The sequence below is a fragment of the Parus major genome, chromosome 2, assembly GCF_001522545.3.
Source record: "Parus major isolate Abel chromosome 2, Parus_major1.1, whole genome shotgun sequence".
Lineage (NCBI taxonomy): Eukaryota > Metazoa > Chordata > Aves > Passeriformes > Paridae > Parus > Parus major.
In genome coordinates this window covers 147,105,481-147,129,379 of record NC_031769.1, presented here as the reverse complement: position 1 = coordinate 147,129,379, position 23,899 = coordinate 147,105,481, and the positions used below count along the sequence as shown (strand labels likewise).

At 40.1% G+C, this 23,899-nt stretch overlaps 1 protein-coding gene across 8 annotated transcripts in view; it reads left to right on the top strand.

The window, feature by feature from the left end:
- Positions 1-23,899, top strand: part of SLC45A4 (solute carrier family 45 member 4) — an 85,035-nt gene that overhangs the window by 23,781 nt on the left and 37,355 nt on the right. The window contains exons 1-3 of one of the 8 annotated variants that reach the window (XM_033512479.1): positions 6,149-6,215; positions 9,148-9,318; positions 12,723-12,850. The exons of 3 other annotated variants lie outside the window; for them this stretch is intronic. The gene's annotated coding sequence lies outside the window, so the exon portion shown is untranslated. 4 more of the 8 variants (XM_019005669.2, XM_033512477.1, XM_033512478.1 and 1 more) reach the window with 4 other exon arrangements.

Sequence of the window (23,899 nt, the reverse complement as noted above, 5' to 3'; positions counted from 1 at the left end):
GTGCTCCAGTGTGAGCTGCGTCATGTTCCACTGCTGTGATCAGACAGTGCTACTAAAATATTTAATGAAATATGGCTTGAGCAGGTGCTTGAGCTCAAAGAGCGAGCTGGTGAATACTTCCTGCTTCCCTCCCCAAGTCAGGCTTTTTTGTAAATATCTGGCAGAGGGGTGTTGCTGATGTGATTTCACTGCCATGGCTTGTGTGACTTCTTCCCTCCTACCAGTATTGTGAAATATAAGGTCTTCCTCACTTGGTTTGTTTAGTGATTATAGTAGATTGATGAAATTTTCAACATGCCTAATTTTTCCCTTCCTAAATAAGGGAAGAGGTTTCAGATGAGAGATTAAACTATTGCCTTGACACTTTGGCTATAAATGTTTACAGAAGTGCTTTTTACTGTAAGCTTGAAAAGCTGACACTGCCTTAAACCCCTAAAGATGCATCCAGTAGTCTCTGATGCATCCAAAAACATCTGTGACTTCCAATGTCAAAGGTAGTGGCAGCTGCTGTCTTGGAAGTGAGAGCTTCATTCCTCTATTAATGAGATTAAATTGGATACTTAAGGGAGTTTTCATGACAAAATAACAGTTTCCATGATGTAATGGGTGGGATCATTGAAACAACTTCTATTTTAGTTAGCTATTTGTAGTGTCAGAGGCTGGTTTACATGGGTTGCCTCATGCCTCTTTGAGCTTGTAAATGATAGCAGTTCTTGTGTTCAATTATGTATGACTGAGGCGTCCTTAGCAAAAGGAGAACGTGTGGTTCTACAGATAAACCCTCCTGTGTAACTGTGGGTTAACTCCTGCAGGAGCCTGCTACTCTCAGAGTCTGTTGCTGAGAAAGGAATGAGCAATATCTGCTGATCTGATCTTGCTTGGATGCTGTGGGGACTGCCTGCAATCGAGGGCAATCCTCTCCCACCAAACTGAATTGTGCCTAAAAGATTAAGCCTATTTTAAATACAGTTGTATTGTGCTGCATTGTGCTGACAGAGAGGTTGTCTTCTGCTGGAGGTGTCCTTAATTAGTCATGAGAAGGTGGCAGGAACACTGACTGACAGCTGGTGAACCTGCTGCTCCTTCTGTGTCATGTTACAACAAAACTCTTGAAGTGCAACTTTGTTCATGAGCCTTTTCAGTGAGGTGACACAAGTGGAATATTTTTGTGGCTTCCAGTGAAGCGTGGTGTAACTCTGGCTGAAACAATGCACATGTATGTTTAAGTGTTTTCACACTGAGGCAAGTGTGGAGCCTATTCGAGGAGCTTTCTGAAGTAATTGCCTTGATTCTTCCAGATGGAAATACAGGCTCTGAGAGAGCAGGCTGAAGTTGGACCTGTCTCACAGGGCTGTGACCTCCAAGGTTAATTACCTTTAAACTCACTCCAGTCCTGGATTCTCTGACAGCTAGAAAGTTAAGACTTGATAATATAGTGTTGCTCTGCTTGTGTGGTGAGGTAGGAATGTGTGGATTCTGCCTCTATCGCTGTATAAACTTAAATAGATCATTTATAAAAGCAAGGAGAATATTAATATTGGATTGTACCTGCAGAGTAATTCACTAGTGAACCCGCATCTAATGTTTGAACAAACTTTATTGCAGCTAAAATATGTTGCCAACTGAGCAGCTTAGAAAAGATGTTGAAGCTTTAGCAGTTACGAATTCCTGGGTGGGAAGATGATGGCTGAAATGTCCTGCCAGGTAGTACCTGCAGTTGTGAACACAGCTGCATGTAACACTTGAGGACTTTCACCAGACACTGATTTAAGCAATAAACAGTTCCTTTACACAGGAGCATTTGATCTTGTCTAGTTTAGTCTGTAAACTCTGCCTGTGATGCACTGTTGTTACCCTTAGTTGAGCATCTTATGAGTTCCATCATTAATTCCTAGAGTACAAAGCCAGTTCTACTTGCAGTATGTGGGCACTGCTACTTCCATGTTAGGCAAAAACAGTTAAATCCTTCACATTGCCCATCAGAAGTTGGAACTGGCAGTTGCTTTTCAGCTCAACTTGTGGTCTGTGCCTCCTCTGCCCCTCTAACACCATAAGCCACCCTAAAATAATTGCATCAAATGATCTAGAAGTATGTGTTAAGCAACAGTGGCTGTATGCTGGTGTCATGTTTGACATAAAAACGAGCTTCACTTGCCCTTCAAACTGACTGCAGTGCTATGGACTACTTTTAGTAGTGTAAAAGCATGCTGAACAGAGGCAAAGCTATTGGAATTGAAGTGGAGCTTTCCAGCTGAACTGCCAGGAGAGCCCTGTGGAAGTGACAAGGCTGTCGTGATGGAGGAGGAAGCTTGAGCAGCTTGCAGAGTAATGAGTAACATGAAGAACTGTTTGTGCTGTGCTTTAGTTTTGCAAGGGTCACTCCCATGACCTTTATATCTGTAATACTTGAGAGAACCCAGGCTGTGATCTATTCCAACTATAGGCATAAGATTCACCAAAACTGCAATAGAACAGCATTGTGTGCAGTTGTTTCTCTTAGAGATGGGTTAACTGATCTGATACCTATTCTGTTGGAGCTCCTGGTCCTTCAACTTGGTGTCAGCTTTACTGAACACTTTCATTCAACAATAGTCCATTGACTTGGGGATTACAGAGTGCAGTGGGCATTGCTTAGCTTAATATACCAGCACTAAACTGACATGAGTGAAACAATACTTTTCCTAAGTAGAGCATTACACCTGCCCACTAATGGCTGTATCAAGCAGAAAAAGCTTTCTAGCTGTTACGTGCTTAAGGCTCCATGCAAAACCAGAAAACAATCCAGTTGTCAAAGTTGAAGCAGGACACTGTCAGGATGAGTGACACACGTGTATAGCTTAACAGCTGATGTTTCAACCTGAGAGTCACCTTTCAGACAGGAGATCCTGGGCAGCTGAGAAACCAAGTATGGAAGCAGTGACTGTTAAGCTGTGGAGTGTTGTGAACTCAGGACTGCATGATTTCAGTAAACCGCTGCTGTCAGGTGACTTTTACGGTCAGCAGCTTATCAGTTACCCACACATCTTGCAGTTGGGTCACAGCCCTGCCCAGAGAAACTACCCAAAGCTTCCACTGGTAAACAGATATTATATCCTGCATCTGAGACTGTTAGGAGCTCTTGTATCCACTGAATAATTATTGCTCTTCTAAATAAACTGATTACTCTTTAGTGTGGTAAAGAAACATAATATTCCTCCAAGTGAAACAAGGTCCTCTGCATGAAAAAGAGCTGATTTCATACTATTAAATCTAGACCTCCAATACAGTTGCCCAAGACTGAATTTGCCTTGAGTTAAAAGCTGGGCTTTGGGCATCTCAGTGATGGGTTCAGAGCACTGCAGTGTCAGAGCCATGGAGTAGTTTGTGCTGTGACCTAACTGGCACACGGTGGCTATTAACTAAAGCCCCTTCTTGCTGGTACTTCCAACAAGTGCTGTGCAATCATTTAGACTGCAGCTGGCATACGGCTTTGTAACAACTCGGGACAAGCAGCCAGGTTTCCTCATCAAACTTGCTCTTGGCAAGTGACTCTGGCAAGCATCAGGACACAAGGCTTTTGTTGGATAATGATGGGGTTTGGCTTAAGAGCTGCTCCTGACCTTGGTTTGGCTCTTGGTGGCATGTATTCTGCTCAAAACACAAATATCAATCTATAGATGATGAGAAGTTGGTCTCTGCAATGTGGACAACTAACACAGCTTAAGACCCAGTTAAAGCTGGGGAAGACTTGATTTCCAGAACTCCTATTTATGGAGGATAAAGACTAGTAAACTTTAGCTTTAGGAGACATAGCTGGCCTGACACTTCAGGTTTGACTCAATCTCTTTTGCAGTGTTATATGAAGACTGACTAATCTTCAGTGGCCTGAGGTGTTCTAGGAGGGGACTGAAACATACTTTCCTTGCACACTGAAATTGTCAGTCAATAAAGGCATAAAATGGTAGGAGATAAAGCTTAGTCCTAAGAGTAAGCCAAAGATACTTTTAAGAAAATTATAATGTTTAAATGGCAGCAGGAAGGTGTTACCCTGAATTGTTTTGTTGAACATCTGATTTTGTCAGTATTCTGGGGAGAGAAGGTTGGTTGTCTCAGCAGAGTGGAGAGAGGACCTAGTTTCCTCATCTTGTTTTAAATGAGAGCCCTAATGTTTTTGTAACTGAAATTGAAACCAGTGTTATGCTGACCCTGCATATTTTCTATCCTCTGCTGGCTGGCCTGGACTACTTCTGCCTGCAGTGTAGTTCATTTATTTTGGAGACTTGAAAACAAGCCATTATCACCCTTCAGTGCCAGATAAATAAATGATCTAACTGGGGGCTGAACCCAGTGTTCTTTTACAAAAGCACAACTGCATGTCACTCTTATCTTGTGCATTCTGCCCTTGAATATATGATCAATCTTTCTGGACCGCATCCAGAAACCAGTGGCTTAACCCATCAAGCGATGACTGCGGAGCAGTCAGATTTCTGTGCCACTTAATTTCCTATCATCACTTACACACAGTAAACAGTCTTCCAGAATACATTTAACATGAGCACTGTTTAACCTACAACTTTCTTATCAATCACATGGAAGAACAAATAACAGAAACAAGAGTTAGCTCTTAAATAGTCTTGATGCTAGATCTGTGCTTCCAGGTAACAAGAGTTTCAGGGGGTTGATTTTTTATGTGTTTGTTTTGGGCTTTTTGGGGTTTGGTTTGGTTTTTTTTTTTTGTGAGTGAGGAGAAGGCATGTATGCAGGGTAAAAAATACTCCTATTTTATGAGGGAAATATCTGAGCAAGTACACTGGCCTGAGCAGTCTGGCTCTGGGTACTCCCAGAGGAGTGATTTGACAGTCTGAACTATTGCTCCTTAGAGTAGCGTGGCTGGCCAGCTAACTCCCAAGAGTTCAAAAAATAACCCAAAACAAATGCACAGCTTGCTTTAACACCAGCACTTCTAGTGCACGACCCGTTTGCTGTCTGATTCATATCTGGGGGAATCAGCTTGTGATGTAGGCTTGTTCTTTTTCTTGGCTCTTGTTCTGCTTCTAACTTTGGTGTAGAGGAAAAAGGCTTCCACTTCTCAGTGCACAGGTACCCTGATTGTTTCCAACATCATAGCACTTCCATCTCCCTAAAAGTAAAATTCCCTTCAATGAACTGAAAAGAGAATGAATGGCCAGTTATCTGTTCCCTTCATGTTCCTATAGTCATTTCTGGCCTTACAGTTGGAGCTTTTTTTGCTGCTTTGTTTTCAAATCATCTTTGTTCAAAACTTTCATTATGCAGCTGCATAACAGATCTTTCAGTCTGCTGAAGAAATGGAATTGAATCAGCCAAGGTGTGTCCCCTTCCAGACAATTGCTCTGGAATAGTCTGCGTGACAGTTCAGGGTGCCAGTTGAAAATAAGCCTTTTGACCCTATAGCAGTAGTGGGATCTCTAATCTTCTTTGTATGCATATGACCTGGACACTACCACGGCCTTTCAATTGTCAAGTAGCCCCAAATTAAGCTGTATATAAAAGGGTTTGAGTTCCCATACAGTGGATTTTGTGCTAATATCAGATGCCTGTGTGTCTAGTGAGTTTGGTATTATATTGTTAGTAAGTCTTTTACTGGTTAGGAACGGCAGAATATATTTGTGAACAAGTAATAGTCTTGGTGTAATGACTTAAGATAAAGCCTCACTACTTTGTCCCAGGGTATTCTTAGCCTGTTCATGGCTAGATCTCTGTAACATCACTTTGTCAACATAAAATCTAATGAGTCTCAGGGATGTACATTCTAAACTTGACTCTGTGCTCCTTGAACAGATTTCACTGCATCATCCTACTACTTCGTGGTAGAGAGAAAAAAAACTCTGGTGCTCAATTACTGCAAACTATGAAATGTACATTCATCAGACTACAAACTTCCAGCTCATTCCAGCAGTCCAACACTGCATGGTATTTCCCTCAACTGCACTTAGTGGCTTTCTCTTCCTCATTAACTATGCTCCTAAATTAACACGTTCTAAGAGATCTGTTCCAGTTCTTTGTTAAGGCTGGTTACTGAATAACTGGTTGTAATTAATGCCTGAATTTATCACTGGTACAATACTGGCTACACTGTTCCCTGCACTTCAGCCTCTTTAAGAAGCTCTTTGTTAACAGACTCCCTGTCTGGGTGGCTCTGTGAGAAGTCTGTGTATTGCTGAGTATCTCACTTGCAGGATCCTTCAATGAACCTGGTAAGTTGCCCTGATTGTGGATCACAGCCTCATTCTGTCTGTTAGGAAATTAGTAACTGCTGTGTCCCTGATGGCCTTTTTTGACCTTTGAAGTTTTAGGGGCTACTCACTGACAAAGCCACTGCTGCTAAGAGGTCTGTGGTCAAACATCACTTCCAGAGAAAGCTTTAGGTCCCTACATGCAATTATTGTATTGACTGGAGATATCTATATACATATACACACCATAGCTTACACAAGACAAATTCTTCAAGTAGGGAATAAGATTTCAGCTTTACATGCAGAAATTGCTGCTATTCAAATGATTTGGAGATTGCTCTTGCTCTAGGAGATGGGATAAGGAAGCTGCTGCAGTTCTGTGCTTCAGGCATTCACAGTAAAATTGCTTTCTCTGTGAAAAAAATAGTCTGAAATAAAGAGCTGTTGGTAGTGGCTCCCCAAGCTTTAATACTAAAGGTATATTTTCTGATAAGGGCATGTGTTTAAATACTTCAATTCTGTGTTTACAATACCTTTACTATGCACTATAGTCTCCTTCTTGCATCTAAATGAATGTGCTCAGGGTAGAAGTACTGTGCAAATGAAAGCAACACTTGGTTTATCTCCAGTAGCAGCATTTGGTTCATTAATATTGCATTTCCCTGTAACTTAGAAAATGAGTGGAAGCCTGCCTGTGTCAAAATATTAAATAAAAATGGGTTCTTTATTTTTGCATCAATGACTGTCCAGCATAATGTTTAATTCTTACCTGATGCATTTATGCTCGTGCCATTATAATACTTCATTTTCTTACTCACTGTTGATGTAGGGATTAAATAACTTCCTCTCTCATTGTCTGGGTAATAGTCATATCTTTTCAAAGAATGAGAATAACAAGTACACTGGCCAATTCTTGGCTTTCACCAGAGAAATTTTTTAAATATTGGACTGGACTGAGAGGAAAGCAGGAAGCCAAAGCTGGAAACTTCTCTGCTCCATCCTATCTGATAAAGCAAGCAAGAGCCCAGAATTTTCCTTCATTAATTTTTTGGCCTTACAGGACAAACTGGAGTTCTAAGTTGCTTGATGTGAGCAGCTAAGACTAAAGCTTTGCAAGTCTGTCTGTCTTTTTGCATCTGAAAGGGCTTAGGCTTGTAATAATGCTGTGACCCTTCCAGCTTTGCAGGGAATAATGGAAATACAGCAGGCTTACATGAGCAATGAATACATCCCACATTGTTTATATCTGGGCCTGTAATTTCATATTAGATCTTCACTCCCAAGACTTCTAAGTAGTTTAGGTGCAGAATTAAACTAGATCGTGCAGCAAAAGCCTGAAAGTCTGGGAAGCTTTTTTCATCAGGTAGGTGGGGGTTTCACTCCCAGCATATGTGGGGAGCATGAATCCAAAGTGACAGACAAGTGTCACTGCTCACAGACTGGTGGGATTCAGCTGTGGCTGCAACATTGAATTGCCAGTGCTTCTGAAATAGTTTAATCTCAGCAAATGGTTGTCAGGTCTGCTCCTCATGGTAGGGAGTGTTTAATAAAAAACATGTGAGAAAGCACATACATGTGTGCAGTTTGTTTTCTGTTCAGCAAAGAAATCTGGGATCATGCCTCTCAAGATCCTACCCAGATGGCTGATTTAGCCCATGTGTCCTAAAGTAAACTGGAGTCTGTTTTGATTACACTATTCTTCAGAAGGAATTAACATTTCATACCTGGGAAATTTGTCTATGCTAATTTCAGTTCCATGTTTTGAAGGCTGAGTTTTGCTCTCCTTGCCAGTGAAGGTTTAAGCCTGATTGATGCTTATTCTAACATAACAAGTATTCTTTCATCGCCTAAAAAAAAAAAAAAAAAATACAGTTGCACATTTTATATTCATTGTGTTTTTCTAGACTTCATGTATGAGTGATGAGCCAGGGCACACCAAGTCCTCAGAGGAAGGTGAAAAAGCTTTCATAGCAAAAACTTGTTTGAGTTTTGCACATTGCTGTTCACATTACTACAGATAAGTAGGAAGAATTTTACAGGCATCATGTGAACTCTTTTCCTGCAGATTTTATTTTTTCCTGATAAACTAAGACATTTTTATCCTCTCTCTACGACAATGAAGTTAGCTTAAACTGACTATAGCTTGATTGAAAACCAGAATACAAGTTAAGGATAGTAATGTGTCACATCATGGCTGTTTTAATGTGGAACTGAAACTTAAATTTAAATATCTTTTGGCTTAAAAGGAAAGGTTTAAAACAAAATGGAAATGACCTTTTGAATTATATCTGGTTTACTATATGATCATATGTACTTCTCCAAAGAAGTCTATGGGTGAAAAGTCTGCTCATGTGTTTTGCAGAAGTCTTATATATATGACACTGAACTTGGAAATTTTTCACTAGAAGAATAAAAACAGGATGATAAATGGCTTTCACTTAAATGAGATAACAGGGATGTGGTGTCCCTGTTTTATCTGTTAAATCTTGACTGCTGTACGAAGCAACATTAAATTACTTCAAATCTCTTTAGGCTCTTAAAACCTAAAACAGTTAAGGATATGTTATAGTTAACTGCTGATTGATTTAATCAAATCTTATTCCTCCTGAAAATCTGGCAGGTGATTGTTCAAACGATAAAAACATTAGTTTATTGCATATGCTGGTCCTGTAATTGAAAAAGTAAAATGACTAAGCACAATGTTCTCAGCAAAGCCGCCAAAATAAAATACAGCCTGGAAGGGCAAGCCATGCATTTCATTAAAATAAGGTTCAGTAACCATGAAATTTATCACCCTAAGGGCTTCCTCACTCTTACAAGTGACTAAAGTATAAATTGTCAAATACCTCTGTGCTGACCAGTGACTTGCATTAACTTTAAGATTTTGTTAGTCAAATACTAGATTTACTTTCTTGTTCACAAGCTACAAGAAATGAACAGTTTTCTTCCTCAGCTTCCTGTGTTACTGCTGAAGACTCACACCTACACATGCAGCACATGCAAATGTCTGTGCCTTTGTGGGCTCTGGGAGATGAGAAATTGGGTGTGCTCACAAGTGAAGATGAAAGAATGGCAGGGAGCAACATCAGCTTGTAGAGCCATGAGAAGTTGATCCATGAGTGGGGTAAGGAAGGACTGAACCTGCTGGTTGTCCTCTCCATGATGAATAATAGCACTTCTGTTGCCCATCACATCTAGAAAATATTCTCTAATTCTGTTAAAACTTGGACCAATCATAATGATGGAGACATCACATCACGTTGTTCTTTCAATGGCTTCTACATTTAAAACCCTCTGTTAAGGCTTTGTTTAGAAATAACCTCATGCCCTTCAGACTTTGTAGTCATATCTTCTGGTTCCTGTCCTTTTGATTATTTCCTCTCCCCGTTTTTTCTGCTTGGCTCAATCTGATGTACAATGTGCTTTGCTCATTGAAGTGTTTGACTTAAATGTTGTTATGCTTGATGAGGAATCATTTGTCATATGAGGTGATCCTCACCTCTAAAAGAACATTAGGACAAAAGTGACAAGGACAAAAGAATATCTCCTTTCAGCATGATGTATGTATTCGGATTGTGTTTCTCTGCTGGAATCCACAGGTCTTCCTGAAAAATGTGCAATCCCTTCTCTAAACCAGTATCAGGAGCAGTGTTTGAATAAATATTTGTTCCGTTTTTGGTTTTATTTCACACTGTGCTTTTGAAGGGATCCTTACAGAGAGATCCCTGTCCAGTAAACCTGCTCTAAAATGTGCATCGGCTCATAATTCTTCTGGACCAACACTGGAAAGCTCCTGAAACCCTACTTGGGAATACTGTTTTGGAGTCAGCTAGTCTTCACAGCAAAATCTGTGGAAGCTGTTGTAATGTCCTCTGTGTGTCCCACCCACTTCAATGATGGCTTCATCAAAGTTTGACAGAGCCTGAATGTATTCAGGGATGCATGGCACATCCTACTGCTTATTAATAAGACTTGTGAAATCCTGTGTGACTGCTAATTTATTAAAGTCTTCAAGTGTTTCAGAGTAGGATTTTCCCTGGAAGATTTCCTGAGTGACCAAATTCAGGCAATTCTACTTGTCTAGAATAAATTCTAAAATCTCTTCCTGGAACCAGTGGCCTATAAAAAGCCATTCAATATGCCAAAGTGCTTACACAAGGCTTTTAGAAATTCTAGGCAAAGTTAATGTCACCACAGTGTCACCAGGATAACCACCAGTTGCTCAAAGCCTCATTCACTTTGTATTTTGGTTTGCCTGCTCTTAACAGCTGTATACTTCAAGCAGTTGTAGCACTTCAAATACTTAGGACTATATACATCACTATATGGAGGTAACAACTTTTTGTCTGCTTTTCAAGGACTTGGCCAAGTAGGTGGTAAAGCTGAATGACAAGTCTGTTAATTTCAATAAACTGTTACTTATAAAAGCCTTGCAGACAATGAGACAGCAAAATAATTCAGGAATGAATGTCGTATCCCTTATCAACTCCACATGTGATAAATGGATTTAGCTGGTTGTGATGTTAGAGAAAGGAATCTGTAAGTGTTAACTATCTTCATGGGAACTGGGGTGGAAGCCAAGCCACTATCTTGTACCAGAATAAACTGATAAGAGAAACTGTTCAGTTAAAAGTAGAGCAGTTGTTTAAAGAAAGTCTGAAGACAATTTGAGATTAGGTAACATGTGCAGCATTCGTTCAAGTACCTGACTCATCCCCTGCTAGAAATTACAACTATCCTCCTGGTCTCCCCCATTTCCCCCCAGAGATGCAAGCCTGTGATTTCTTCTGCAGCACAGAAAGAGAACAACATCCCTTTGAAATTTATCTAGTTAGAAACACCAAACAGCTTCAGCCAGGTGTATGTGTGCTCCCATCATCCTTTGTCTGACCTCTGTTGTTAGTGATACTCCTTGCTTGGGATGCTGCTGTGGGCAGTTGCCATCTCCTGGAAGATAACATCAAGACAGTTTTGTAAATGGAGAAATTTAATATATTATTGCAAGTAGTATCTTCCAGTTATAAGCTGCAAGTTGATTAGGAGTTGACAGATCAGGCAGCTGGAAGTGTAACATCTGGAATACTCTGATATCAGGCTCAGCTTTCCAGAGGAGCAGTAAGAAGACTCCGCATCCATTATACTTCTAGGATCAGAGAACAGAAAGCTCTGAGAGCTTACAGAGCCGAGTCCCTATCTTGTGGTGTGCCTGTTCCCAACAGCTGTTGCCAAACCCTAAAGATGATTGAACCACAGAAAAGAGTGGAGACTAAAACTCTTGGTCTGGTATTTCCTCTGCCATCTGAGCAGAGCACCAGAGATGAATCCAGACTTAATGTGAAAGGAGCAAGATGTGGAAAAGTCAGTGATGCAACCACAAATTTTAAGCACTTTAATAAAGGTGTGTGGATGACAGAAGATGAATGAGAGCTATTTAATTTAACTCTTCATGAAGCCCACACTCTTGCTAGATGCTATTACTCAAGTTTAGAGAATGCTCCTGTCAGTCTGTTCAGATGCATAAGCAGGTAGCCTCAGAGCACTGAAGGCAGCATTCACTGTTCAGCTCACAGTTTGGTGAGTTCTTCCTCTGTTCTGTGAATAGCCCTACAGCCCCTGAGCTGAGAGCTCCTTTAATGTTAGGTGCCTGCTAGACTAATTCTCAACATTTATCTGAGGAAGATGTTGCTGTTCCTGTTTACCCTTCAAATCAGCACCCACCAAATTTCACTTGTTACTCTCCAAGCTGTAGTTGGTGTGCCTTTTAAAATTTTAAGGAGCTACTCAGTCCTGAATTGAAGCTGTAGCTGTTATTTGCTTGCTCCTACTCAGTCTGTGGAGTCCCTTTTATATTCCTTCCTCTGAAGATAGATTACACTAACTGCACGTGTATTTTGGTGTCTCTTTAAAACAATAAAGGCACAAAGCCAAATTTATCTTGTCAGGTATTCAGGTTACTACTTCTTTCTCTGTATTTCCCCATTGGCTTGAGATTTCAGCATCTATCCAGGATAATAGAATGAGCAAAAGAGATTGCTTGTTGTCTGAGTACACTTTGCAGAGAGAATCCTATCCCTTTCTGAGGATATTAGGTGTCCAGTCGGATAACCTGCCAGCTCAGCTGTTACACTTCAGTATCAAGCTACTTTGTGCACTTCAGTTCTGGTGTTTCCTTCATTGTTTTGCTCTTCACATATTCTGCTTTCAGTGCCTGCACATATTAAAGAAGCTCTGCCTACTTAGAGAAATACCTGTGATATTATCTGACCACAAATTCATTCTGCCTCTGCGAATGATCTGGAAAGGCACTCTAGCTGGTATGCAATTAGCCTTGCATAAAGAAACAACCACTAGATTAGCTTTGTTTTCTAAACAATCAATCGTGCTTGTATAGGCTGAACATTTCACTGCCCTGTTCTTTATGTCAGCAGTCCTGTATCTATAGAATGACTCGAGTGAAATCACTTTGACTCTTACAGCTAAATTAACATTGGCTATGATTTGTTGATTTTAAATACCTTTTTAATGCAGGGAAGCTCTCCCCTCCCTAGAAGAAGCCTGCCTAGTCCTGTGGACCACTGCAACCATGTTTTGTTCTTATGGATTTTCAAGAAAAGCTGCTTTAGCATGTGAAAGATAATTCATTGAGGATATTTTAGGTAATCCATCTATGTTATCTGATAGTGACCTCCAAAATAAAATGTTTTTGGGAGACTAGGTGCCTTTCAAACAGCATTTTCTTCTTGTTTAACGTGGGTTGGGTTTGGATTTTTTTTGGTGGAAGGTGGGAATAATAGCTCCTAAGGGCAACCAACTTTCAAGCTATTTAAATGTACATTAGCATCTCTACTGCCTTCACAACCTGCTCGTGGTAGTCCCAGCTGCCTTGTAAAAAATAGTTATAGTGCAGCTGCTGAAACCATAGATTCCTCTTAACCACTCTGCCTTAGAAACTTGTCTCTGTGGGGACTTAGAGAGGTGCAAGACCCATGATCTGGGTGAACTGATGATGCTTAGAGTTCCATGGATGAGATCAGCCCTCATCTCACAGTACAGCTTTGTCCCTTGGGTTATATGTTCAGTTTCCCTTGGAGGATGGCAGCTTTGTGTTTTGCAGGAAGCATACAGGAAAAGTTGACGGGACTGACAGAGCATGACTGAATTGTCTGACTGGGATAGGGCATAACCTAGACTGGGAGATGGGTTTGCTTTCAAATATTTTCACCTTCAAGAACTTCTGTAGTGATTGCACTGATGTGAGAGCAGGGTACAAACACTTCTCTGGTGCAGGAGTGCTGCAAGTCTCACCCCAGAGTGGTCCAGATTTCTGTTGTTGAAGTGGCATGGATGCTGGAGCTTGTGCATCCTCTAAGAGAAGAACAGCTGACAGTTATTCCCAAATTAGGTAAAAATGCCAAATTCTGGCAGGCCTTTGCCAAGTATTTTGTAGTCCTCCAGAGTCACAAATGGAAGAGGTTTATGTCCTCTAAATATTGCCCTGCTAGCTGGTCTTCAGTATCAAGTCCAACTGCCAAGCACTTGTAACCTCTTATTATTTTAGTGTACATGTCAGTAAATATCTTATCCTGGCAGTTCTAACAGGGTTAGAGCTTGGAAAACACATTCTAAAATAGCATTTGTTCATCGTCCAAATTCAAAATGTCCTGATGAAGCTGCTCTTAAATATGGCCATCAGCTTTCTATAGGGCTGCTTCTAAACCAGCTGACTAAAGTGTATTATTTGCACTAAAATGGATGGTTTGTAACTTGGCCAAAATATTGTCTGTTTATTACCTGTATTTCTGTCTCCTATAAGGTGTAACTCTTATGTGGTGTGGGTTCCCTACTTTGTTAAAAGTACTGGTTGTGGAAATTCTTACTGTATTGATCCTAAATCCTGCAAATAAGGTCTTGAAATCAATGCAGTGATGCAACTCTTTTAAGTGCTGATTTATCCATATTATTGACCAAAAAGTAATTCTCTGATTTTCTTAAGGTTTAATAATTATTTGGGTTAAGAGGGAATTCTTAATTTTGTTTATCTTACACCCTACTTAAAATATATAGGCTGTGCATCACTGCTAGGTCAGTTCAAATGTTTATTTAAATAATTGAGAAACTAAATCAAATAGCTCTACTTCATGGCAGTGTACATAAACACGTCTGTCATGCTGGTATTTGGGACAGCCTAAAAAACTGGAGCAGGGATCTGCTCAAGTGCTCCAGCAATACTTTTTATGGAGTGTGCTTTCTCAACGTGTTTGCAATTAGTTGTGCTGCTCAAGGGAGGCGCTGGAGATGTTTACCGAAGGTGCTGCACCCTAAGCCTGCAGTTTCCTCGATTGGAAGGAATCCAATGCATCGCAGGTGTGGGGCCAGAGGGGTGGAAGGCAGCTCTTTTACCACACCCTTTGCAGCGCGGATTTAAGGAGGTGGTATTCTTTTGGTGCCAGGAAGTAAGTAAGAAATAAATGTTATCTCTAAACACCTTTTATTCCTTTCTTTCAGTACTGAAGTGATGAGTTCCATTTAATACTTCATCAGGGGATGTTAGAGTATTTTCCTTGGCTCAGATGGAGGGAAGCTCAGCAAAGCTTATGTGGGGAAGGGAAGGAATCTCTCTCCGTTGTGCTGACAGGAGACAATTTCCAGCAATCGTGCTGAGTCGGTGTGGGCTCAAACTGCAGGTTAGGCTGTAAATGCTGGTTTATTACCAAGCAATCACAGTGATGAGGTTCCCCTTTGATCTCTGAGTCCACTCAAGGCAAAATGAGAACACTTAGTGCAAGATGATATAACCAGTTAGTTATATATACTTGTTTACAAACCCTTTGGAGAATCTGAAATGTGAGAAACCCTCTTCTGAGATGTTTGATTTTTTCTCTGAGGGACTAATTATTTCCTTAGAGTTAGTAAAATCCGGTCAAAACCTGACTTCTCTGTCTTTGTTGGAGGGTGAACAAAATTTGAGGGATATTTTCAAAAGCTTCCATTGACAGAGTTTTCTGAGATCGAATGATGGTAATGCGTTTAGGGACTGGTAATTGAAGATAATTCCAATGAATTAGACTGTGCAGACATTAATGATATGCTAGAGGAAGTCGGCTTATGAAGATCTATGCTGTGTTCTTCTTTTTGTCTTGATCTATTGAATAGCTTCTGTAATTGTCTAATACATATTCTGGCAGTATTTGGGTTTCTTAAGTATTTGCAGCCTGAAGAAACCAGCCTGCGAATTTTCAGGCAGTGAATGTGATTAGTTTAAATGCCAGTACGTGAAAATAATGTGCTTCTCTCAGTAGCATCTGCAATGGATGTCTAACTTTGCAGATACAGACTAAGTAATCGGTCCTGGCTTGACTATTTTTATGGATGAATATTTATGCAAAACTCTAGTCTCAACCTATTACAGAAACTATTTCTTATTCTGGAGAATCAGCAAAGGTTGCTCTGGTGTGTTCCATTTTCCCCACTGCATTCGGGAGGACAGCCTTGGTGAAAGAACTTGCAAAAAATAAATGCTACTGGCAACAATGTCCTGATAGGATTATTTTTGCACCACCAGCCCTAGACATTGCCCTTCCTCTGCAAGAAGGTGGGATTGGTACAGTTAATCCACTTGGTTATGTATTAAGACATTTGCTGATGTTAGCCTTAATTTTGTTTTCCTCTGCTCTACTTCATAGGGGCAGAGGGTATGAATCCATTCAATTCTGACGGGAGATAACATTCAGGGTCAACATGGCTTAAAAACTTGAGGATCTTTTAATAGGATATTCCAAGCTGGACCATAGTTTTAGCTCAGGCTATACTCAAGTTTGTGCCTATCTGACCAAATCAGTGAATTTTCTTAGTGAAAGTCATTGCTTGCAGCAGTATTAGCCTGTAACACCATATTTGCACATTGGCCTGAGTGATGTCTTCCCCATGAGGGCTTGAGTTTTGTGCTTTTGTGGTGACTTAGTTGTTCGTTTTTGGTTTTGAAAGCTGTTAGTGCTTGCTGTCTTGCCCTTTACATAATTTTGGGTGTAGAACCTGCTAATTGGAGATGCAGCCATCACAAATAAGGCATGCCTATGTCTTTGCTGTGCTGTGAAACTGCTTCTTAGTGCCTGTTTTCTTCCCAGCATCCCTGGTCCCAGCTGTTATGTTTTCCATTAGCTCTGAAGGCTTCTCTACTGCTATTTATGCACATACTCCCTTAGCTGTTTACTTGTTTAATGTATCTGTATTAATCAACATGAAGGTAATGTGAGTATATATGACTTTTTTACCTATCAATAAATCAAAATACTAGTTAAATCAGATAATGCCACCTCTCCAGTTGAACAAAATGAAGTATTTCCTACTAAAAACAGCAGCAGCTGTGATTTAACAATGTAATCTGATCTAATATTAGTAACAGGCTGTGCCTTTAGGGAGCAGTATAATATCCAATCCACTGAATAAAGTCTGTCTCATATTAAATTCTGGATCCCTCTTAAAAAGATGGCTTCCCAGAATTGTTTCAGTAATTGCATGAAGACCCCTAATTTCCTATATATTTTTCCCAGTAATGAATGGAGAAATTATGTTTGCCCCCAAAATACAAAGAATGACGAAATAGTGCTGTCTTACAAAGCTGTTCTCCCTGATGTCACAAGCAATTCCACCTCTCCACCTTGCCTCTTGAGCTTTCTATTCTTCCTTATGTGTTTAGGCAGGAAAACTCCCATCAGGAGAGTTTGTCATGCCCAGATTGCCATCTGTGACTGCATCACCACATCTTCCAGCAGGAGCAAATATCTTACTCTTGGTCATTTTCCGAGTAAGGTGTGAGGGGGTGGAAAGAGGGTCCCAAGAAAGCCAAGGGGGTTCTAGTCAAGGCCATGCTTTATGGAAAAAAGGAAGCAGGAAACCCTATGGAAAATCTAACTTAGGCAGGGCTGGAGTTTGTAAGTCTGTGTATGTCAGGCTTTAATAATTTCTGGAATTTTGTATACATACTGAGGAAAGGGTGCAACAAATCTTCTTAACCCTTCCAAAATCAAGCTGTTTACACCCTTCCTTTTATGTTTTGGATTGTGGTTTGGGTATTTATTTTTTGGGGGAGTAGAGGATGTCAGATGTTCAGCATTAAGAGTAGAAAAGCTGCCAGCATCATCTGCTTCTCTTAGACAAATTTTTATTTGAAACATCATGTTTTGGCTTAAGCAGCAAGTCTGAGGTGGTAAAAGGCATCAACTGACAGTGTGTGAAGAGTCCTGAAGGCAGGCAAAAGTTTATGTTGGAAGAAGCGCAGAAAATGCTGTTCCTCCGTGTGAGGTGGATTGCTGCATATTGTTTTAATTCACAACGTGCTGCAGAATGACTTACCCCTGCCCAGACCTTGCTTCTGTGGCCTGAATTGTGTGGTAGTTTCAAAAGTAGGTCATGATGCAAAAGCACTGTGCTGTTTCCAGTGGCTCTTTTCTCCTCCTTTTTTTTTTTTTTTTTTTTTTTTTCCCAAATCTCAGGTTTCAATATGAACTTGCTAAGAATCTGACCTGCAGTCAGTGTTAGTCATAGGGTTGTTTGGGCACGATGTCCTTGTAGAAGCAGCTGGTTTATGCTGTTGTGTTTCAATGCCTTTGATTACCTAAATGATGAATTAGATGTTAGGACATGTCAAATGTAGTTCTTTATTGCACCCAGTTAGCCTTAACCTTTTTCCTTTGGCAGGGCTTTAGTGATTCACAACAGGCCAGTGCAATATAAAACTGTTCTAAAAGGAGAGGTTGACTTTCAGGATCTAGAAGTAACATAGTTCATGTATGGGAACGTTGTTAATTAATATATGATATAATTGATTTTGTAAAAAATTATTCCTGAACAAGTGTAACCTTCCCCCTCACATAGGGTTAATGCAGTTCTGTTTTTAGAAAGTAGTAGCTAAAGAGCTTTCTATGTTTGCATTTAGCTGTCAGAAGTCTTAATGGGAATTTAAACAACTGCGTGCCTATAATTGCTGCCCTTTTGAACCAAAGGCCTTATGACTCACCTATATAGAAAGTCATAGGGTTTGTCTAGCTTTGTGATGGAGCAACTTCATCAGATCACAGAAGAATACAGCTCATCCTCTGAACTTCGAGTAGGGTAGTTGAGCACATTTATCTAGCTGGGCCAAAATCTCCAGGTATGTGTTCTAGATGCTTTTCTTCCTAGTGCAGTGACTGAACACTTGAGTATTGACATGGGCCAAAAAAAACATCCCTTGTGGCTAGTTCTGTTACTATAAACAGCTGCTAATTATTAGCAACAGAGCCACAAAACTGCCACGGAGAAAATAGCTGCCTGTTGGCCAAGCAAGTGGTGTTCTGCCTTGCATCTGGCAAGTACAAGGAGAATACATGAGAGTTCTCCCAGCATGCCTGGGGATCCTTCTGCATAGCAGGTGTCTGGACCTGGGCAGATGAGTTTGCTTTTTTGACCTTGTAGCCACAGGGACCCACTGACAGCTCCTTTCCTCTGTGAGCTGCAATTTCACGCTGGCTTTGGGTATTGCTGCCCAAAGGGGCGCTTCCAGCCACTCCTGTGCGCTCCCTGTTACAATGGCATGGATCCCTGTAGCCAGCCAGGTTTTATAAAGGATTCTACCTCCTTGGACATGTTTTTGTCAGCTTAGTTTTCAGCCTGGATCAGTTACAGTGTCTGGTTCACCATTGTGCTGCTGGTGTGGCTGCACAGGAAGCAGTGGGAGTAAGGAACCTGGGGCAAAGAAAAGGAAGAACAGACTGGTGTTTTTAGAGGAAGTACAGCTTAAAGTGATTTAGAAGCCTAGAGTGTAAGCAGTGGAATAAGCTGCTGGTAATGTATTTTATGTGATATTTCTTTACAAAATCTATTGCCTGATTTTACAGAGTAATTTTTAATGTATTTTGAGAATGGACAAGGCTTTGTAAAGGTGGTGCATCCACACTTGCAGAGGGATTGAAGGTCAGCCTTGCCTTTAAGAACTGCTCTTTTACAGCAGCATTATCTTTGTCTGTTGGTGTGGTAGAGCACATAGAGTTTGAACTCAAAACATCAGCAATTGTGCTTGGACAAAAGCCATTTTACTCTTGAAAAGACACAAGCCTAAATGATGTATCCTTTCACAAGCCAGTCAGATGCTGAAGCAGAACCCATTGTCCACTTTGCATTGAAGTGTGGAAGAAATAATAAGTGGTGTTTGTCTTCAACATGGCAATAGAAGCACTCAGAGCCAAACATTTATTTAGCCTGAGGAAAAGACAGATAAACTCAGAATGCCTTTCTTTCTAATGCTAATATTATAGCTAAACTTAAATCAGTCTAGATAACTCTTCAAGATATGGCCAGGTTTCCTGAAAACCTGAGCATAACCAACTTGGCAGAAAAGTATTTGACAAATAAATGGAATGATTGGGCACTTACAGGCTTGTCAGCCTGACATGATTCACAGGTGAAATAGTGTGGTTGCTAGCATGGATATCTGTGGGATGTGCTCATTGAAGCTTGGAGGGGGGTAAGTTTTAAGGCTCTGGCAGCACTGAAAATCTTCTCCTGGCAGCTTCTGCACTCTTACACTTTTTTTCCCTAAGTAAACATTTGAATATTTAATGAAGAGATACACTTACTTGGGTTTATTTGTTGTTGTTTGGGGCTTTTTGATGTGTTGAGCAGAATGGATTACTGACAGGTCCTAATGTGATGATGACAACTGCAACCAGAATTATTAAAGCCTCTTTAAATTCCTTAATAACTGATCAATTGATTCTTAGCTATTTTCCCTTGTCAAGGTAGTGGTAAACAATGACAAGTCATTGTATGCAATGATGGCTCAAGGTGTCTCTTCATCCTTCCTTTCCTCATCAAGAAGGTAAAATTCATTGAAACCGCAGAATCTTTGAGTTAGATTATTTCCTACATCATTAGAAAATAATTCCTGTCAGCAAAATGGAATGCAGCTATTCATTATTTGAGACAACTTTTGTCAGTCTGTATCTTTGCATGTACAAGAGAGTCATGATAATAGCAGAAGCAGATCTTGAAGACAGGAGATAACTACATAAATGCCTGGAAGTTAATGTAATAAACTTCAAAGAAGAGGATGAGATAAAGGAGCACTTTGTTCAATCCTCTCATTTTTTCCTTAGATATTCAGTAGTGCTTGGACAGAAGTGTTTCCATCAATTTCAGTTTGCTCATTCCAGTTTTTCAGAGGCTGTGCTTTTTTTTCTCATTGTCTTGGGTTTTTATAATTAGTGCATGCCAACTCTTCTGAGGTTGTTTCTTACACCAGTAAATGACTTGAGGGAATGCCCAATGGCTTTATAGGAAGAAAACCTTCCAAAAGATTTGAAATCTTCTCATGGTATCCAGTTGGGCCCATTTAACTGTTTTCTACTTGCTAAACTGTATTACAGCTCAAAAAAATACGTCTGTGATTACCTGAAACGTGCTGTGTACTCCACAGCTTACAGTCATATGCTTTGGCACTGCTTCAGAAATTCTAGTTACTTGTCAAACAGTGCATTCCAATTCCTTGTTAGCAAGAGAGATCTGGAAACATGCATCAAAAATAGTTCAGTCTTAAAAGATTTGGGCAGGATCACTGTTAACCTAATTTTATTTTGGTATAGATGAGTGTACTTCCAGTCTGCTGACCTCCAGGTGGTGGCATCACAAATGCAGGAACACTCCTTGTCAAACCCCCAAGTCCTGAACTTAAAAACACACTGAGATGTGTATAGAAGTCATTTGCCTGAGGCATCATGTTGTATAATTGTGTAGCATGAGCTCTTTGTGCATCCTAACCATTACAGTGCTCCCTAGGGGAAAGAAAACCATGGAATTTTGTGGGCTACAGATATGACCTGTATAACACTTCCTCTTCTTTGGCAAACCCTGAGGAAAGGCAGTGATTTTCCTTTGGTTCTTTGTTGGTTCACAGGCTCTGTCTGTGAACAGTACCTATTTGAGCCTCAGGATTATTGACTTGTCAAGCCTGTAGCGTGTTTTGTGTTTGGCACAGTCATATTGTGCCTCAGTGGAAGGTAGGTAGTAAAAGTATAACAGATGAGATTACAAACAATTTGAGAAGCTTTATAACATTTTGCTTACAGATTAGGTTTTGGAATACATTACTCGCCTGTTTTGTTGGAATATTAACTATTGCTTTATAGGTTTTTGTCATTGCTAAAACATGGCCAAAGGTCAGAGTAGAACAGGCAATTGAGTTGACAAAGAGCTGGTGTCATCAGTCCCCTCCTCCCATAAACACTTGTCAAGATCAGAAATATTTCTGTATATTAAACCCAACCTGTGTACAATGCCCAACAGGAATCTCCTCCCATGGATGAAATTCTTCATTCTACTGCTTTATTTGTTGTTAGTTATGAAAATGCCCTTGAAAACTAGCCAGGAAAAACAATTAGTGCTGGATGTAGACATCAGAGAATTCTGCATTGGTATTTTAATCCAACTTCTCTTCAGGTGCCATTTACTTTAGAGTTCTTTGCTGCATAAAAGCGTCTGTTATATTTATATTCCATCAGGTAAATGAATTTGTCTCCCTCTTCGAGAAGAAAGAATGCCACTATTCAAACTTGCCAAATTCAAAATGAACTTGGAAAAAGCAGTAACGAAATATATATCAGTCTAAAATGAGAATGAATACAACTAAGCAGGGCTTAGGAAAGAACTGAAGACCTTTCTGAGAGGCTCTTGTTATTCTCTGGCTCTTGTATTAGATGTGCACTTGGAGTCAGATGAAAGTGCTGCAGGAAGTCTAGTGTTATGCTTACCACAAAATTGACATAATGGAACAGTAATTCTCTGTTCTTTTAGATAAAACCTGTCCATTGTGCCTCCTCCTATTGCACTTGAACACTGTAACTGCTTTTTTGGCATGTTTAAAATATGCTGTTCTTATCTGTGTCAATTACAGCTTCAAAGTCTACCTCCATCTACCACCCATTATTCCTGGCTCTTAAATTATCTGATCACTCCCCGTCATCTTCCACTTCAGAAATAACTTTTTCAGTCATCCCCTTAAGAGCCTTGCTCAAATGGGCTAAATCTCAGATATCCTCTTTTGTCCTTCCTCTTTATCCTTTCCCCGGACAAATGCTCCTGGCTTGGTGTCATCCTCCTTGCCATGTGCAAGCTGGCTCAGTGCATCACAGAATATTCTGGAGTGATGAACTGCCTTCCTCTCAGTATCTCACCCTGGAACTGCATATGGAAGGAGGTGTTTAGGGAAAGGGAATTAAATCCTTCACAGGAGGGGAAATCAGGCATGAGAAAACAGTAGAGACTTTAAAGCCAGATTGTGCAGGAGAGTAATCCCTACAGACCCTTAGTCTGTAATACAACATACATGTTCTGCTGATTTTTGGATATTAAGAGCTTACATGTATACTTTCAAATTCTACTGAATGTCATGATGCCTGAGTCTGCCAGCAGTGAAACATTTTATGACTAGTCTGTAATTAAAATAATTGCTCCTACTATGGAACATGTATTTTGTAGGTTTTACTCACTCAGAACTTGTGTTATGTAAGGTAGATAATGTTTTCTTTAATACACAGGGTACTTTACATTTATGATAAACTACTTACATCTTAATTTCTGTTAATTCTGAGTGGGTAGAGAAATCCTTTCCAAGTCCTTTTTGTTCTGAGCTATTTAATGCTTATGGAAAAAAGCTTGAACTTAAAACTTGGTTTATGGAACTAGTTCACTAAGTTATTTTAACTTTCTCATGGAATTTAAAGGTTTGTCCAGCTCAAAATAAAATTTCAGTATTAGTTTGTTGTTGTGGTGATTAAATGTGACAATTCCAGTAATACTGGGGAGCCTGTAAGAAGAAGTGGACCAAAAAAGATACTTTTGAAGGGAGGAACAAACTGTGTGCAATAAACAGCTCAAAAGAGGGAGTCAGCAGGAGGGAGTGCTCAAGATGGTGTTCTCATGATGCACTTTTAGTAGAACAGTGTCTCAGGTCACACTGAAACAGAGCTGCTCTTGTGATGTGCTTTAAACACCAAACATGGCATCTGTTTCCAAAGACTCAGTTTTAGGCTCACCACTTAATGATCTGGTGTGTGCTCAAGCCCACAGAGAGTTTTTGTTGCCACAACTGAAGAGACAGGGAATTGCAGCATGGGGACTTCTACTGAGGCCAGCTTTGCTGCCAAAGCCAGCTTTTCATGGAACCATATCCTTGAGGGGTTTTGTCCTGGGATCACAGCTCAGTCACCCTGTGTGCAGAGATGTAAATATGCATCCTTCTAATACAAAGTTTATGTAATATGACTTTTTATAAGATGCTTTGTTTTTGTCTCCTAAGACACATTTTGATTGGCATGGTGCAGTATTTGTACATCTGCTTAGATTTTGTCTATGGCATAAGAAAGGGAAGGTTCAGAAGAAATTTGTCTTACCTGGTTAGAATATATTTTAATAATTTTAATGTGGAAGATATTGTACCATTCTGCTTTCACAACTTTCAGCAGCCTCAGGATGTGGGAGTAGATGCTCCGGTCTTGTGTGCAGAAAGAGGATGAATTCATATGCTGTGTATATCTTCATTAAAGTTTAAATATTTAAATATCAATCCTTAGTTAAATTCATCATGGTTTCTTTTGCTCATGCTTCCTTGAGAAATATCTTCACTATAAAATGGTGTGATAGTTACTGCAAAGTAACTTGCAGTTTCCAAAAGT